This window comes from Apis laboriosa, unplaced genomic scaffold (assembly GCF_014066325.1).
Source record: "Apis laboriosa isolate Shangri-la unplaced genomic scaffold, ASM1406632v1 scaffold49_cov149, whole genome shotgun sequence".
Lineage (NCBI taxonomy): Eukaryota > Metazoa > Arthropoda > Insecta > Hymenoptera > Apidae > Apis > Apis laboriosa.
In genome coordinates, this window is record NW_025223500.1 from 579,568 (window position 1) to 599,801 (window position 20,234).

Genomic DNA, 20,234 nt, shown 5'->3' on the forward strand with positions numbered 1-20,234 from the left:
ATTATTTATTATTCATTACTATATCTATTTTTTATATTTATTTTTCATATATATTCTATTTTTAGCTCAAAAGTTTTAAGATATTTAATATATTTATTTAAAAATTGAAAATTAGAAATAATTAAAAATATTCATTAATATATCTATTCTTTATATAATATTTCCATGTTTTTTAAAAATTTAAAAATTTAGTTTAAAAATTTTTAACATTTATTATATAAGATAGGGGGTAATAATACCGAAAATCGGGTGATTCTAGATAAAAAAATAAATCAGAATAACAAATATTCGGAAAATTTTTAAAGTTGATTTTTTCAAAAATAATATTTTTGATTTATTTTTATATGTAGAATCATTATTTCCAATTATATAATTGTCGATTGTTTTGTATTTGTCTGAAAATTGAAAATTTAATTGGATTAGATAAATATTAATATTTGCATTCATTTCATATTTGTATATTAACTCCAATATTTAATTATAAATTCCAGAAATTAATTAAAATGCAATTAAAATTATAATATTTAATAATTGTTAAAGCCCCACTAAGTGAGACTGAATATTATACAAAATGGAGTGCTTAAACTAAATGCTCGAAAGACCACTTACGGTTGTAGAACTGTATAATTGTTTGTATTGCGGACTTTGAATAAACTAATGGTGATTAATTCTATTTGCGACTGATTGAGGATTATATCTATATCTGAATTAATCTGATTTGAATTATATCTCGGCTGATTCTAACTGATTTTGGAAAACTGTTGCGAATCTTGGTTCTTTTTTGAATTACTTTCCGTGAAAATACAAACTAATAGAGAATTAAAAGAATCAATCCTTGTTTTTAATGACTATTTCTAAGGATAGAGACGCATTACAGCGTATGGAAGTCAAAATCCTTGAAATTGCTTCCATAGTCTATCGTTATTAGACATTTAACGTGCAATTATGATCATCGCTCTTTCGATTGCTATTAAAAATTTAGAAAATGTTAGAGAACTTACTCCTAAAATTATTATTAAATCTAAATTATTGAAAATGTTGGATTTATTGAAAATGAAATTCTGTTTCAGTTCTGATTTTTATGTTTAGCAATATATTGTTAAAAGAAAGCATCTGTATTATTCATTACTATTATTATTATTATTATTATTATTATTCATTATTATTATTATTTTATATATATCACATATAGAAAAATTCTTTAATAATGTGATAAGCGAATTAACGAAAACAATTAACAAACAATTTTATTATAAATAAATGTATAATTTCTATACATAATTTTCAGTAATTTTCTATTAATCAATATTTTTGATTCGCATTAGCTACAATATGAATTGAAATAATTGAAAAAATTTCATGGCAGTAAAAATATTTATTGTATTGTAAAATTTCTCTCAGTATAGTCAGAAACATTTATTTGATTGTTTCATTTTATCATGCATTGTATTATTTCATTGTGGAAATTAAAAAATGGATTAACAATATATGATCAATTTTTTGATCTATGCTTTTTCTGCTATTAGAAGTAAATACTTTTAGACCAATTACATATTTCAGCATAAACAACTATTTAATAAATTATTCAATTTTCTTCCTATCACTAATTCTTTTTGAAATTATTTTTCAGTTGATTTTGAATATTTTTGATTATTCATATAGAATACAGATATATATTATGTTTTTCTCTATTTGTTAAAGAAATGTTTTTGCGTTCAAATTTTCATGATAGTTTTTTCAGTTTGATTTATTTTTTAAATTTATTTTTTTACATAGGATAAAGAATGAAAAATAAACATCAATATATTCAATGATATTGTAGTTATTACTCATATTCAAGTACATTTAACAAAATAAATTATACAAGCATCTAACTTAAATTATAAAAATTTATGTAGGTTTTTATATAGATTTTTTTCAATAGTTTCATGTATTCACTAGATTTTCACGGAATAATTTTCAACATATTCATTGATTCAAGGCTACAGGTTTCCAATTCACGTTTCCGTCGCAATTCTATTACACGAATAGCATTCACTCTTAATTTATGTTTGATTCTTTTGTCCATAATCATATTTATTTTTGATACGAAATGCCAATCTCTTCGCGTATTCTTAGAATCATTCTCTTATTCATCTCATTATCAATCATCTTATTCATCAATATCCTAGCTCAATTCAGCCTATTTTTTTTTTTCGGACAAAAGCAATATTGAAGACAGAGTTACATAATACAAAACAAAGTTACAATACATAATCGAGATAAATAGCGAAAATTCGAGATTGATCTAATAATACTTGGTTTATTGTATTATCTATTGTACAATATTGCTTAAATCGTACTATTGTAAATTAAGTGCTTAATATCATACAATAATCTCATTAAAAATTTCTTTAATTCTAAATTCTTTTACCAAGTTTAATTCATAATGTTGAATTAACTTGGTAGAATTTTTTTTCTATTGTATATACAAATAATAGAATTATTTTATTCATGAGATGTGTGTTTGAATTTACGCAATATAGCTTCAGGAAATTTCGTCATTTATATGAAATTTCATGCACAAATTGCAATTAATGGTGATACATGAAGAAAATAGTGCATGTGTGTAACAGAAATTGGAAATCTACCAACATAGAATAGACCAACATGGAAAATTCTCTAGATTGCCGAAGATTCGAAAGACAAATTCAATTATTAATAGCGTCTTCTGATTTGTGCAAGCATCGATTTTTGTTTGAATTAAACGTAGTTAACCGAAACTAGATGAAACTTTGTATCAGGAAAAGCGTGAAAACGAGAACACGAATTGAGTTTTAATGATGCTTCTCGTGTTTCGCTACTGCTCGTTCATTTCTAGTGAAATGGATTTAACCATGACTTTTTGATTATTTTCTGGACAAAATTTATAAATTATAATACAAATTTTTTGAAGATTGCTTTAATATATATATATATATTATTGATTCATAATTTGAATCATATTGGTAATTTGTGATAGATTTAAATGATTGATAATTGAATTTATTTATCAATTTATTATTATAATTTTATGTTCTGATTAAATTTGATATTTCATTTGTTTTTTTTTACAACGATTTTAAAGTTTGGAAAAAATGTTCTCAAAAAATATAATTTAGTTTCCTTGTCAAAAAAGTTTTTTTAACAAGATTTTTATTTTGTAAACTCATCATAAATCTCATCTGTATATGTATGAAAAAAACAAGTATAATAATGAGTATATTGAGGAAAAAAAGTATTCATACGCTTTTTAAAATGGATAATTTTTTTAAAATTGAATTAAATGACTTGAATTCTTTTAAGAATTTTAGTTTATTAAATAATATATAAAAAAAATTTTTTAAAATTGATCAAAATTGTAAAGTAAAAATGAAACCTCATGATTAAAGTCATGAAAATTTCGTTTGTTAGCATGCATAAATACTTTTGTTTTCTCTTTCATTTTTAATGAAAAAAAATGACATATTAAATTTCATTGTCACAGATTTTTCTAGTTCCAGTATAATTTTTGAACAACTAATATAATGTTAAAAAAATATTTAGTTTGATAAGAAAAAAATTAAAAATAAAAATTTACAATAATACTGTAAAAAATTTGTAAAAAATTTACAAATAAAAGATCAATGGACTAAACAGAAATCACGAATGGAGCTAGAATCGGAATAGAGGAGACTTCATTAAGAGGATCGGCTCGAGGCAATCGATTCAATTCCCATTTACAAATTAATTATCCACTCCCAAGGCTTCTGCGAAATTACAGCGAGCATACATGACTAATGGTGATCGAAGTATCGCGCATTAGCGTCCGGAAATGCGAATGCACACCATCACCTACCTTCAATGTTGTACGCAGATCTGTCGATCATTTCAACAATGCGTTTGCCATTTAAAGAATTTAATCCGATTATTATGATTTTGTTTATGTTTTCATGTATATATAAATTATAATATATTATAAAATCAGAGACAATTAATTGTTTATATATAGAAATAGATTTCAATTATTAATTTTAATTCATTCTAATTAAAAACATTTATTTTTTTTAATTTCGAAAACAATTTTATTTACTTGTGATATATAATTAAATGTAATTTTTTTGTAAATCTTATTAAGAAATTTAAGAACATCAAAAATTTAAAAAACAAAAATAATAGAATTTATAAAACAAGAAACATTTGTTTTTTATTAAATAAAATATATATTAAATTTATATATGTTATATATGTTCGTAAAATATATTTAAATTATTGAACAGTTAATTTAAAAATAAATTTTATATTTTTATTTTTTTTTTTTTTAACATTACATATTAAAAATAATATTAAGAATTACAAATATATTAGTTCATTTTTCCGCTTATATTTCATTGAAAATAATGCGATTTGAGTGACAATAGAACTTTTTCCAATTGTTTCGATGTTTGATATTGTCTTCGAGAATAACATAGTTTTAATTGGTTTAACAGTGATCACTATCCAACCACAGACAGTGACGATGACAAATAATACTATGAATCCTCCCGAGAAACAATATACGGAACATATCCTTCATGAGTTAGGTTACGATGTCCTTTGTCTCTCTTTTTTACCAAATTCATCGCTACTGTAAAGTAAAGAGCAAAGCTCGAGTAAGTAAGTTTCAACTTTCTTCGAGAAACTTTTTAGGGTTTTTCAGTTGAGTTGCGTAAAACTTCGTTACGTTTTTATCGTAATAAATTCTATTTAAAAGTTGGTAAAGTTGTAAAAAACTATATAATTTAATAATTAAAAAACAAGGTCGGAAAATAGAATTAAAAAAAAAAAAAATTCGTTGCATTTTGTCCATCTTATTGTTTTATTTGATAGTCAGACATGAATTTGTTTGATCTTTTTAAAAGCATCATCAGATCCATTTAGCGTGGTAGATGGTACTTTCGAAACAATAGTGAATGTTAGGTGTGATTGGTGCTACATCTCGTAAACGAGACTCGTCCCTGTATTTTCGGGAGGGAAAAAATAATATGGGGAATTGTGCAAAAATAAAAAAATAAAAAAAAAAAGAAAAACAAAAAAGAACTATCTAACCGGTATTTACACGAAGTTTCGATTGCACTTGTGACTCGTGTCATCGAATATTAAAGCGTATGTCAATAGCAGAAGAGCGACGGATATGGATAAAACGATTCTGTCTCCCGATTTCATGCCCTTCCCCATTTTTCGATCCAATATAAATAAACGAACACTCTAACCGCACAATTGTCACGATTCAACCTATGTTGTTTGCTTTGGGATTCAAATGCTCGTACATTTCTTATTGCACCATTCAAAATCTCTTGTTTCAATTTTCAATATTCATAATTTAGTTAAGAATTTTATTCTTTAATAATAATAATAATCTTTAATATTAATAAATTATTATTAAATCATTGCATGTGGGTAAAAGTTAAGATCCAGTGAAAAAATTATTAGATTAAAAATAAATATAATAATTGTATTGAAAAATGTTACTGATAATCTATTAAATTAAAATATTAACAATATTATTTATTACAGCATCAATGGAGAAATATAAATATGCTAGTCTATTTTTATGCGGAAATAGCAGAAACTAGAAAACAAATTTTCTGTATTATATTTCATTTATTATTTACAATTTATATAAGAAATTATTATTTTTTGATGATATATGTATAATGAATCTATTTTATTTTAATTTATTCCATGATTATATTTAAATCATTATTTAATCATTGAGAAAATCTCTTCTTATGAATGCTTATATTTCTAAATTTTTGTTTAACATTTCTTCAGCATCAGTCAATTGTATTTGCATCAATTTTAAAATTAACGAAATTATGTCTAAGATTAACAATTAAGTTAGAATAATTAATGAATAATTTGAATTGGATACGTCTTTAATCTTTGAATCTTTTCTATATTATCATCTAATTTTTTTTTAATTTAACCTAACCTAAACCCGAAGTTTTTATAGAGACATTTATATCATTGGATTCTTATTTTTATATCGAATAGAAAATAAAGAAATATTTTATTATTTTGCATAATATGAAATAAACTGAAATGTGAAAACTGAAATTTTTATGATTTTCTTTGAGATGTTCATGTTAGATGATCTTTAAAAGATCATTAAAATCTTTAAAAATTCTAGTTAAAAATTAAGATACATAAAATTTAAAATATTTCATATTGAATATTCATGTTGAAAAATAAAAAAAAAATTGCTGAATAGGAAATTTTAATTACAAAAGTACAATATTTTTTCCTTATTTGAAACATTTTCCAAATTTGATGCGTTTTTTCTAGTTTAAAAAATATACAATTTTTTATTTGATTTTTTATTTGAATGTTTATAAAGGCAAAAGGACATGGATTTAGAATATTTTGATCTTATTTGTTTGCAATTTTCGATTTCTACATGCAAATATTTCATTTTATTAAATGTGACAGGCAACTATCTCGCCTCTGTTTTTTTCTGCGAATATTATATATTTATGTAGTCTTTTAAACAGAATAAAGAATTGCCATTTTTATTTTATAATATACATAAATTTCAATATAATACACAAATTTCAATAATAAGGTTTGATAAACTAAAAATTATTTTTAAATAATTATAAATGAAAAACCTAAAATAAAATTATAAGAATTTTATTGTCCATAAATGCAGTATATTTTTTTAAATTTGTTATAAAAATTTAATAAAATATAACTTTTTGACTCTTATAATTCGATTATTACTATAAAAGATTTAATTCATTTTAATATTGAACTATAACTTTCGTTCAAAAAATAATATCTATTTATATATAGCAACTATATAAAATAATAATTTAATGTTTGTTGAGATTAGTTTTTACTCATATATTAGCATTAAAAACTTTCTTTAATTTCTTTAAAAGAATAGAGATATTCGACTATTTTATTTATAATCTGAACTTTTGAATGATTATCATTTGTTTATTATTATAAATTAAAAGAAATTTTAGAAAGATTGATGCTTTATAAGATAATGATTAAAAATTTCATGGTTACATGAATTTGTATATTATGAAAACATAAAAACTTATATCGTGATAAATATTTAAATCGAAGCAGCATTATGTTAATTAATAATTAAAATATATGCTATATGTATAATAATATATATATAATAAAAATAAAAATAAGTTGTAGAAATATATTTATATTATTATTATCTAAAAAAATTGATTACTTTCTGGATTTTTTTATTTATAAATAAATTTTTGAAACTTACAAATATTCATTTTGATTTAAAATATAAAAAGTTTAAAACTAAATTATAAGAATCAAGTATTTTATAAATAAATATTGATTTCTTAAATATAAAAATAAACTGTATATATAAAAATTTATATTAAATTTGATATAAATTTAAAAGTAAATATTAAATTTGATCTCATCATAATTTTTTCAATAATGGAATCGAAAAATTTTAGGAATCTTTTTCGTTGCATTAGATATCTATTGCAAATAGATATCTATTTAAAATCTCCGCCTCCTTTCCTCCTCTTCCCAGTATTTCCTATCATTTGATGGTGTCTGCTCTTTAACGATAATACTATAAGATCGGAACGTGAAAAATTAAAGGACGTTATATATAGTTCGATTGATCGCGTATCCAATTCCCTAGATGCAGACAGATATAAAATCGTGGGATATTCTCATAGAGTGAGGATACGGACGAGAAGAAATAAATGAAAACGAAGAAAGAAGGAAAAGGACGAAAGAGAAGAGGAAGGAAAAGAAAAGAAAAATATTCGATTGCATCCGGGGGCGAAATAAAGAGAGCGCTGCTTGTTTGGTCCCGTCTTTCCTACCTTTAACGAACTTTCCTGCGTTCTCTGTTTGCGCGCGCTTATTTAATTTCTACGAGGCGCTCGTCCAATCGTGGAGCCGCTCGGCAATTGAAACCAGAAAGAAAGGAAAGGCCGCCTCCCGATCCGACTGTAATTCGATTTTGTCGAATGTCGAACAAAATACATTGTCCTCGAACGGTTATCTTGTCGACTGCACAAGTATTATATCTGTTTCACTGTTTCTTCCTTCTCTCCCTATCTCGATCACGTTCCATCACGGACGTATCGGTTTCTCTTGTGGATGGAGAACCTTTCACGATGGATCGTCGAGGAAAGTGACTTGGATGAAGAGATTGAGGACTACGGTTAAACGGATCGGGGAATCTTTTTGTAGCTAAATGTACGAAGGAGGTAGTGGTGTATTAAATACATTGGCTTTTTGAATTTTATGCTCGATAAACGAGAAGTACTATGAGTTTAGAAATGATTGACTATTGAATTCTATATAATGAATATTATACAGAATCAATACAAAAATTTTATTTTTTTATTATTTTTTGTGAAATAATAGTAATTTGTTATTTGTACTTTTTGATATATAATACTTTAATATAGAAAGACTGAATGAAATGAATTAGTTGAAATGAATTAAGTAATATTTTTAAAAAATATTTATTGCTACATTTTCATATTTTTATAATCGTTTTTATATTTAAAATAAAGAATTCAATATGTAGATATTTGGTAAAAAAATTTTCCTATTTCTTAATTTATTTCTAATCTATCCTATTTCTTAATCTATTTCTGTTTAATTCTATGTTTAAGCATTATAAAGCGAACTGAAGAAAGATCTTTAATTTATAAAAATATATGAAAATATTGCAAAATTAAATTTTTTATTATCAAATTTTTTATCACAGTATTCTTATATAAAAAATTAAGTCATAGAATAGATAAAAAATAATAATACACTTCAAAGAAATGTGAAAAAATCCGTTAAATAAAAATAAAATATTATTAACAAGATATAAAAATTACAATATAAGAATAAAACATTATTAACAAAAAATAGTTGTGATCTCATTTTATTTTTAATAATATTTTATTGTAAATTATAAATAAATTATATATTAATGAATTAATAAACAATATAATATTATTTTNTTAATAAATTAACAAAGATATAAACTATTAAGTTAAATATAATTAATATGTAATTTTTATATATTTACTATCCTTTACCTTAATGAATTTTTTGTCGAATCTTTGAAATTTAACATGGCGGTTTGATCACGTGACTCATTTTCTTCCGTAAATAGCCGCATAACTAAAACCAGTCTTGCACAAGAGATCAATGTAACATCGATTCTCGGTTTTGTTCGGTGCAATCACAAAAACAAAGGGATCGTCCGTTCCCCTTTGTTTTATTATTTTTTCTTTTTTTTTTCCTTTTTTTACGAAAAGCGTATACAATGGAAATCGATGGTATCGAGACGACATTTTCTTTCATTGTAGAAAAAAAAAAGGGAAAAGAGTGGGAGGTAGAAGAGTTCGATAAGCCAGGTTTACCAAACTTGGCCGTCTGGCTTGTTGCAGGAAAAATTCAGATAATATTCTGTTATCGATCTTGCTGTCAAGAAGACGTCGAAACGCTTCGATATTTTTGCTCGTAAAGTTTCGAACAAAATAAAAGAAGAAGAACAGCTAGCTATTGTCGAACGTAATAAGGAAAAAGTAAATAGCATAAAAGGAAACCAATTAAATAACTTTTCTCTCTGAAAATCAATAAGAACTTTGTACGCGGCTACTTTTGAAAATATATTCAGTATAAATTAAAAATTGAGACATTTAATTAATTATTATTTAAAACTATCATATACTACACATGTATATATCTTAAATATTCAATCGAAATACACAATGTTCTTGTTGTTAAAAAATTATAATTTATATATAGATTCAAATTGTAGTCATTCAAATTTAGCTGTGAGACTTAAAATATAACTCTAATATCCAAATATGATATAATTATATATCATATATGATATAATTATATATCAATATATGATATATAAATGATATATCTATATATGAATCTAATCAATAATAATATATGATTTTTCTATAATTTAACTTTTGTGTAATATTCTCTCATATGATTTTTTAAATTATTTTCATTGACGTTGAAATTCCTTAATTATTTCAGAGCTTTCTAATTTTTTAATTTTTCTGGAAAATATAAACAAGTAAATCATCAGTAAATCATCTTCATATATATATATAAGTCATTTTCATTTGCCTTGAAAATACTTTAATTTAAAACTTCTTGATTTCTTCTTTTTTAAAAAAAAAATTCTTTTTTTCAAGAGAAATACATGATATATAAAAATCTGCATGTAAAAATCCATCGAAGTTTAAATCTAAGTGATATATTTCTCCATTAATTTTATTAACTTCAAAAATAATTTAATTAAATATACTTTAAAAAATAATTAGAAAACTTTTAATTTCCTGATTTTCAAATAAATACGTGATTTAATTTTAAAGTTTTAAAAGTTTAAAACTTAAAAAAATATTCAAAAGATTTTGCCTAAATCAAAGTGGAAATGTTGCTGTTTGATAAAGATCGATATGAATTTCTTATCTTTGCTGATATCGAGCGACAATTTCTTACGAATAAATGTCTGAACCTCTTTTAACGGACAATTAACGTGATATTAGCAACTCTTTAATCCTTTGGCTCGTTTGAGATTCGCACCACCACTACTTGTTCTCACTGAATAATGCTTAATAATGTAACTGAGACTCGCTTCTGCCGCTTGTCCTTCTTGCCTTCAAAACTTCGTTCCCTAACCTCTTGCAAGTTCGTCGGTCATTAATTATACTCTGACGACTTCCGTTTATTGCTTTATCGTTAAAAAAGAAATGAAAAAAGAGCGAAGATGAAATGGAAGAGAAGCTAGCTGTAATCTTTCTCGATATAAGACTCGCAGATTTTATTATAATTTGAAGAAGAATATAGAAAAATTTTTGATAATAAAATGGAACTTGTTTTGTTATAATAGTAAATTCATAAAGATTATTGACAATAAAAGATGTAAAAAATTGTATTATATACATGTATATTTTTAATCAATGTATATATCTATTTTCAAAAATCTTAGTAAGATTGTTTTTATCTTATTGTTTGTTGTTGTATTGTATTTTATTATTATCTGACTCAACAGCATTTCGAATTGATTGATACAAGATCTTCAGATTATATAATGATTGCACGAAGGTCATAAAAACTAGATAATTTAATTATGAGAGAAATGATATTTTAAAAAATTAAGATCAAATTTCAAGGTGTGAACAAAGATATGAACAAGTGTTTATTATATTTTTATACATACATTTAAATATTTCTTATAATTGTGAAACTAACAATAACTCATTTGATAAGAAATTTCTGTTTATAAAAGACAAAATAATCATATTGAATTACATAAAATCCAATTTTATGAAATAATTTTAATTTTTAGAGAATTCCAAATTAAAATGCAAAAGTTTATAAAAAAAAATTAATGAATTTTAAAGATTTCAACTTTTTGAAATTTTATAAATTAACTCGTGTTAATTTTATTAATCATTTAAAATTTATATTTTTAAAAGATTTTTAAATTTTGTTGAGCCGTTATATCATATATATATATATATATATATATATTCGTTATTTAACATATTTGCTATTTATATTATTAGTTTAATAATTAATTATAATAAATATTGAATAAGTTTCCAAAATGCACCGAAAATATCTTATTTATATTTAGTAATAGAAAATCCTCTTATACATAATAAAAGTCAATATATATATTTTAACTTTCAGATTATTTTTTCTTTCATTTCATATTTTTTTTATATTTATATTATTTATATTTTTTATGATTTTTTATATAATTTATTTATGTATGTATAAAAAATATAGTGTCTTCAGTATCTTCAGCGACTTTCGTGTATAAAACATTATGAAAAGTGACTGATTCTATTATCTGCAAAATTGAAGCGGAACGATTCATAATTTGCAAAAATTCAAGAGGAATTTTCTCTTGTATAAGGAAATTAAAAAAAATGGGACTTATTTATATCCCATATATTTTTGAAAATTATTTTCAAGTTTAATTTATACAAATTTTATAAAATATGAACATTTCTATTGTTTATGATTTTTATTAAATACAGTATAGTCTTTACAATCGATAAAATAAGATATAAGTAATGACGAATGAGATAATTTAATAATGATATAAAATATCATTATAAATATATATATAGTATATATATAGTATATATACTATCAAGTATCATTAATAAACAAGATATTCAAAATTAATTGCAGTAGACATACAGTAGTCAAAACTACAACTTATGTTTTTAGATTAACATAGTACTGTATTATAGATAATACTGTTATGTTATTTTATATTTCGTGTCATATTATTTATAAATAAAAAATATACAATATTTTCTTATATTGATTTATTTTTTTATTCAGTATATATTTTCTTTTTTTATTTATAAACGTTTGATTCGGTTGATGATAATTAATAACATTGTTTGATAATATGGGTTGAAATATTATAAAAAATGATGAGAATAATATTTAATCAATAAATTATTTAATTTCTGTTTCTTTTATTGAATGATATTGCAAGATTTTTAAAATATTAGAACTATCAATTAAGAAAACAAAAACAAAATATACAAATAAAATTTTTTTTGTTATTCAAAATTTTTAATAGAAGTCAAAAGAAGTTATTTTTTATAGTAATATTTAAGATAATAAAATTTGATTTAGAATAACAAGAATTCATACAGAATAACTTGTTATATGTAATATGTATATAATATCCATGTATATGTATAACTTGTTATATATAACAAATAACATATATTTATAATATGAATAACATTCATTATATATATAGAATAACTTAAATTAAAAAATCAAATAAAGTGAAAAACTATAATCACTTAAGATTGTTTTTCTCGTTTAGTTTCTTAATTGGTAATTTTTTCCAATTTTAAAATTTATGTTTTTCATTTGATAATATTTTCTTTGATTTTTCTATTATTTTTTCTTTTAAATTTCTTTTAAATTTTTTAAAAAATTTCACTTTTATAATCATTTTATTTTTTTTAATTATCTTGTACAAGAGTAATAGCGCAATTTTTTGTTCACGTTATAAGAATACTGTTTTTTTATGGAATTTACTGTAATTTAATTTTTCTTTTTAATAAATAATGTTTTTTGTTATGCAAAAATAATATCAAATAAAAAAATTTAAATTATATAGGATTGGAATAAATTAAAAGAAAATTATTATTATTATTTTATAAGATTTTTTTTAATTTTTTTATTATATTATGAATATAAATAATTTTATATTTTCATTTTTTATATTTATTTTAAAATATTAATAAATCTATAATATTAGATCAATAAGATAATATAATAATATTATATAAGATAATAAGATAAAATAATAATATTATATTTAATATTTAATATAATATAATAAAAAAATTATAATATAATAAAAAATAAAATTTATAAAATAAAAAAATTTTCTTTTTGATTTATAAAAAAACGAAAAATTTAACTTTCAAAAATTATTTTTACGTAATTTATAAAAATTAAATTTATAATAAATTGTTCTTAATGAATGATAAACATTGATAATTTATCTTTATTTATTAGCTTATTCAAATAAAGAATTTATTTTAAATAAAAACATATATATAATAATAAGTATACATACTGAATAATTTTTCAATTATAAAAAATTCACTATATGAAGTGAAAATCAAGCGGAAATTAATTTATTTTCCTTTAACTAAATTGAAAAATTTGGAATTGAAAAAAAATTTGAAAAGAGCTCGAAGATATAATAATAATAAACTGTTGTTCTCTATCTATTTATAGCGAGACTTTTAAATTCGGATCAATTAATTAGAATGCAAAAGTCTTATAGATTGGTTGACCTGTGATACAAATTTCATTGCGTGCGTTGGTTTTTTGCTCCATCTTCCGTCGCTGATCTGAAAAGATCTTAAATTCTCTTATAAATTAATAACTCAAATTGAATTGTAAATAAAATTTTTTTTTATGTTTTTCCTCTATTATTTATTTTTTACTTCAAGTCATTTATAAAATTTATATTTTGATACTTATTATAGTTATTATTGATTATTTATAGATATCTATAATCTCATTTTTTTTAATTATTTTTTTTTAAAAATATGATCGAATTGATATCAATATTTCAATATTATATAAATATAAATATATCTTATTTATCTTGTAAAATCGAAATAAACATAAGGAATTGATCCTATCAAAAATATATTTTGATAAAAGTTATTTAATATGAAGAAATATAATATTAATTTTAGTTCTCAATAAATTAATATGGAGATCATATAAATCAACTTTAATTTTTTAAATAGAATCATAATTTTTATTGTATTAATGGATGTAGCTCATTCTTAAAAAAAGTATATTTACTATTTATATCGAAAAATTTTTAATTTAAGAGATATTTTAATTTATAATTTAAATCATAAAAAAATATTTTCATATTTTTTAATATTTTATATTTAATATTTAAAAAATATTTAAAAAATATTTAGAACAATTAAAAAAATAAATTTAAAATATCTTAATATTTGGAAGTTATTTAATATTTAGAAACTTAAAGTATAATGGAATAGAAAAATTAAAACTGTATCATTTTCTAACAATAAAAATAATGTGAATTTAACACATGTCTATCAAAGTAGTTTAGATATTATACATCTGTTGGTGTCAAGGTAAATTTGTCAAATTTCTTGACAAAAATGCTATAACTATAATGCTATAACTGTTATATAATATTATATTTTAGTTATATTTTATATAATGCTAATAAATCAGTTAATTAAGCTAAATATATAGTTAAGCAAAATAATAATTTAAACATAATATAGAATAAAAAAATTATATGAACGCATATATGTTAATCTTTCAGATTTCGTAAAAAATAATTTAAAATTTATGTAAAAATTATAATATTAAATTATTAAAATTATAATATTAATATTAAATATTATATTTAATGTATGTAAAAATTATTTTAAAATCTATATTATGAATTTATTCATATCTTAAAATAAATATGCAAAACAATGTACTCAGTGCAAATAAGTAAATTATGAATTCTTGTAAAATGGTTTAAATTTTTTTTTAATCTATATTAAATTAAATAATTTAATATTTTATATATAAATAATTTTATATTTTATATATATAAACGATATATCAAATAATTTTTTTTTCAATCAAATTTAGATTTCAATAACTTATCGGTATTATATATCGGTAAAAAGAACAATTTTTGTTCGCTATTTGAAATTATGAATAGCAAAAAGAAATGAAAAAGATACTACTTTCCGATCTCAATTAATATGTTAAAGTCATCATATTAAATAGTGTAGCTAAGTTGAAGCTTTTATTTGATTATTTATTAACGTTGTTTATTAACAAATATTTGTTTAAAATAATTTTAAATTAGATTAGGTTAGATCATTTTTTTTTAAATTATTAACCTGATCTAATCAAATATAAATCTTAAAAACAAAAATTAAATAAATGTTTGTTTAACATCAATTAATTTATATTAATTTTAAGTTTAATTTTACCTTAAATTAAATTTAAATAAAAATTCATTTAATTATTAATGGATTTAATAGTTTGCATTGAGTTTAGATTAATTCTTTTAATCTAATTATCATGAAGAAACTGGTCATTAATTATCTGATGCAACAAACATGATTAAAACTAATTAAAAGTTTTGAAAAAAAATTTTTTAATAATTTTTTAATGAACAACAACTGCTAATTAGAATTTTCACAACATGATTAAGAATAATGATTTTAATTATATTAATATTAATTTTAATTCGCTATTTCTTTTAACTATATTAATATTAATTTTTTTCGTTATGTATTAAACAATCAAGAGTATGTTTTTAGTAAATGATTATTAAAAATTATTATTTATTTCATTCAATTATGTATATCTACCTCAGGTTCCATTAAAATCTTTGGAACTATCGATAAGAGTATCCATGTCACTGCGATAGTCTTCTAGTTTCATACTTGTTCCAGTTTCAGCTTAATATATACCAATATGTTTCGCGAGTATATACATGTATACATGGGATTGTTTCGTCGTACATGTTCGACTATTCCCGATTTATATAACAGATGGTTGTTTATAGATTTGCGAATATTTGCTTACTTCTCTTTCATAAACGAATATGAGTATTACAAAGGATATAACAAGGATATAACAAAAGGATATAACAAATAAATTACGTAATAACACATCTTGATCAAATTTCATTTCAAATTAATTTAATTTAGTCTCGTGTTGATTCGTGTCGATGATATAAAATGGATTTGATAATATAGGGATCAAATCTGAAGAATAATGTAAGATTAAGTCTAAAAAATTTGTGCATTTTAAATGAATACAACTAAATGAATATAGTCTGTCCAATGAAACCAGATAATAAATATGATCAATGAATGAACAAAATAATATCGATCGACTTACAGATTTTGGATTCTTGAAGTGACTATGATATGTTTTGCTAATACTTAGTACACAGATGATTTATGATTTAACAATTACTATATATATATAATAATTCTTAAAAATAATTCTTTTAAAAATTGTATTAAATAATTTAAATTTTATAACGAATTAGTTTACAAAAAAAATTATTTGAAAAAATTACAATTTTTTCGGAATTGCAAAAAAAAAAATAAAATTTACGATAAAATTTTTAAATGTATAATTTCCAAATGAATTTTGATGATTTTATAAAATTTTTTATATTTTATTTAATAAATAAATTTTTTTTACATTTAAAAAAATAAAAAATTTAAATTGTTTAATTTTAAAAAATAATTGAAATAAATTATTATTTAATTTAAAAGAATATATCAATATTTTTAACAATTGCTAGGAATCATAAGATAATAGTATTAGAATTCGCTCTTGATAAACAAATGACACTCAATAGCTGCAACTATAACAATCGAACATTTTAATTTATGCCTTGTTAGACAAATTATAAATATAACTTGGACATCATGATATAATGAGATCGAAAAATCACTCAAATTTAAAATTAAAATAAGTATTGGATGTCAGAATGTTTTAACAAATGTAAAGACTTTAAATTACAGAAATGTAAAGAAAAAATATAATACATGCCTTTAATGCAGCATTTACATCGCATTTGTTACCATTTTCTAATAATTTAATTTATGATCTCGTTATAATATGATCGTTATAATTATGATCTGTATTATACTTGTTACTATGTTTTATTATTTATTTTGCTTTTCTTAATTAAAATAACCTATCCATCATTAGTATGTTCTAGGAAATATTTGAGAAATCTGAGATTATAATTTTTTTTATAAAAAGATAATTTTTATATTACTCGTTTCTGTTTGAATAAAAAAAAAAATGACATAAATCATCCGTATATTGTTCTACCAGCAACCGATTTATATGGCATCAAATATCTCTTGATGGCGTGATCCGTTTTTCTTGCGTATAGATTTCGGGATGAAAGAAACAAAAATAGAAGATGCGGTCTTAATTAGTCTTATTGGTACAAATTATTTTGGATGAAAAAATTTTTGACTGATTTACGAATTTGGTTTACGAAGTAATCATTATAATTAGAACTGATAACTTTTATAAATTGATTTATAAATTTTTATTCCATTTTGTTTGAAAATTATTGACTTTGAATAAATATTATAATATTTTATGATCTAAAGTAAAAGACAAAAATACAATATTGATATATCATATATTCATATGATATATCATAAATTCTTGTGCTCTCATATTGAAATCTATTGGAATTACTATTTATTATGCATATTACACGAAAATAAATTTATTTGAGAATAAAAATTTTGATAATTGCTCTGCAGAAGTAATTTTCGCAAGACATTATGTTGAGAGTGATTACCTAATAAAAAACTTTTATTATTAATATTTATTTGTGAAAAATAACTTTTAATAAATTTTTCAATACCTATTATAAATTTTTCATATGATAATATGATAGTGAACTTATATGAAATGATAATAATATATTTTTATTTTTATAATAATAGTTATAATAATAATAATTTATTAAAATTTTTAGAAGAATTTGTTTCCTTTCTTTTTGATTATTATAGATATTATAGTTTTTATTAAATATATTATAAACTATAATGTACAAATTCAAATGTATATAATAAAATATTTAATAATACAAATAGAATATTAATATATTACAATATAAGATATCGTGAAATTTTTTGGAAAATCGATTTAAGAATCTAAACCAAATACGAAAATTATTCAGAAATGTTAGGTAATTATTATTTATTAAATTATAAATAATTATAATAAATGAAACAAAGCAAGATTTTATCGTATCATTATTTCGCTTTGTCTTCATTTCTATTTTATCTAATGCACATTTAAATTGTTTATAACTTAAATAATCTTTAATCGACATTTTTTTATACCAATTTTTATATTTATTTTAATCTAATTTTTATATTAAATTAATTAATTAATTAATAATAATTAAATTAATAATAATTAAATTATTATATTAAATTAATTCTCCAAAAGTTCCACAAAAATATTAATATTTATATATATAGAGAGAAAGAGAAAAGTTATTCATGTTTCTGACAATGTTAATAAAATCAATGTGTCTTTTTGTAAATAATTCTCTTTTATTTATTTGTTTATTATTATTATTTGTTTATTATGTTATTATAATATATATTATATATATTACTATTTTTTATTTATTTAAAAATTAATATTTAGGTAATTAATGATTATTAAGTATTAAATGTTTCAAAAATTAGATAATTAATTACTATGTATTATACACATAGATTTTTTATCAAGATATAATTTTATGCACATTTTCTTAAGTGAATATCTCATCACTTATAATATTTTTCCTTTGAAATCCTCATTTAGAATTGTTGATTCTTATATCCATGATTATTTCATAAAGTTTTTTAAATTTACATATAATTGAAATATCTTAATGAAAAATATTTAATCGAAAGTTTCTTCTAAAATATGAAATAAACTGTATTATATGTATACGATGTGATATACATTGCATGTATTTCGTTCATAAATATATAATAAATATGAAAAAATTAGTCTCTCAGGAACAGAGAATATCTTGAGTTTCCAGTTTTATTGCTATGCACGATAAAAACGATGAACACATCCAATCTCTATACTTATTACGTACTTATTATGTTATATTTCTATCTAAGATTAAAAAACAATTCGCACACACCGCGTAAATTTCACAAGAAGATTTTTCATGTAATATCAAAGATTAAAATTTTATATAATCAATTACAGTTTCCGTGTAAAATTCTTCTAGGAAAATTCTATTATATTTTATGAAATTATATTCCTATGTTGGTTTAAGATTTTAAGATGATTTTCTAAGTTATAAACAGATTGTAGAGTTATAATCAATTTAGATTAGAAATAAATAAGGATATGAAATTATCTAAAGTTTTCATATGTTAAAACATAATTAAGCTTTTGAAGCGAGATTAAATATGAATTTTGATCAGGAATAGTTTGGTTTTTTAATTATAATTCTATAGTTTATAATAGTAATAAAATATAGTTTATAAATAAATAGTAATAAATATTAAATAGTAATAAAAATAGTTTATAATAGTAATAAAATATAATAAAATTTAAGTTATAAATTTCTTATCATATATATAATTTAATGAAAATTAATTTATTATATTATATTATTAATTATCACTTTTTTATCGAAAATAAGCAAATGATATTTGAAATAACCAAAATTGTATTTACTTGAAATTAAAAATTAATAAATAGAATAATTTCTTCAAATTATCAGTTTTTTATAACGTATAACTTTAATTATAATTATAATTAATTATAATTAATTATAATTTTTTTTATTAATTCTCAATGGTATCATAATTAGATAACATGGATATTTATATTAATAAAATTTATATAATAATTTACAATTATAAATTATATAGTTATTCATATTTTTATTTTATAATCTATATTAATTTGATTATATCATTTATATATATATATAATATATATAAAATAAAATATAAAATATAAAAATAAAATAATATTAATAATTTTTATTCTTTAAATATAAAAAGTAAGATAAATTTAGTAATTTAATTTAAATTAATAAAATAATATCTATTCAACCATATAAATAATTTTATAAAAAATACTAT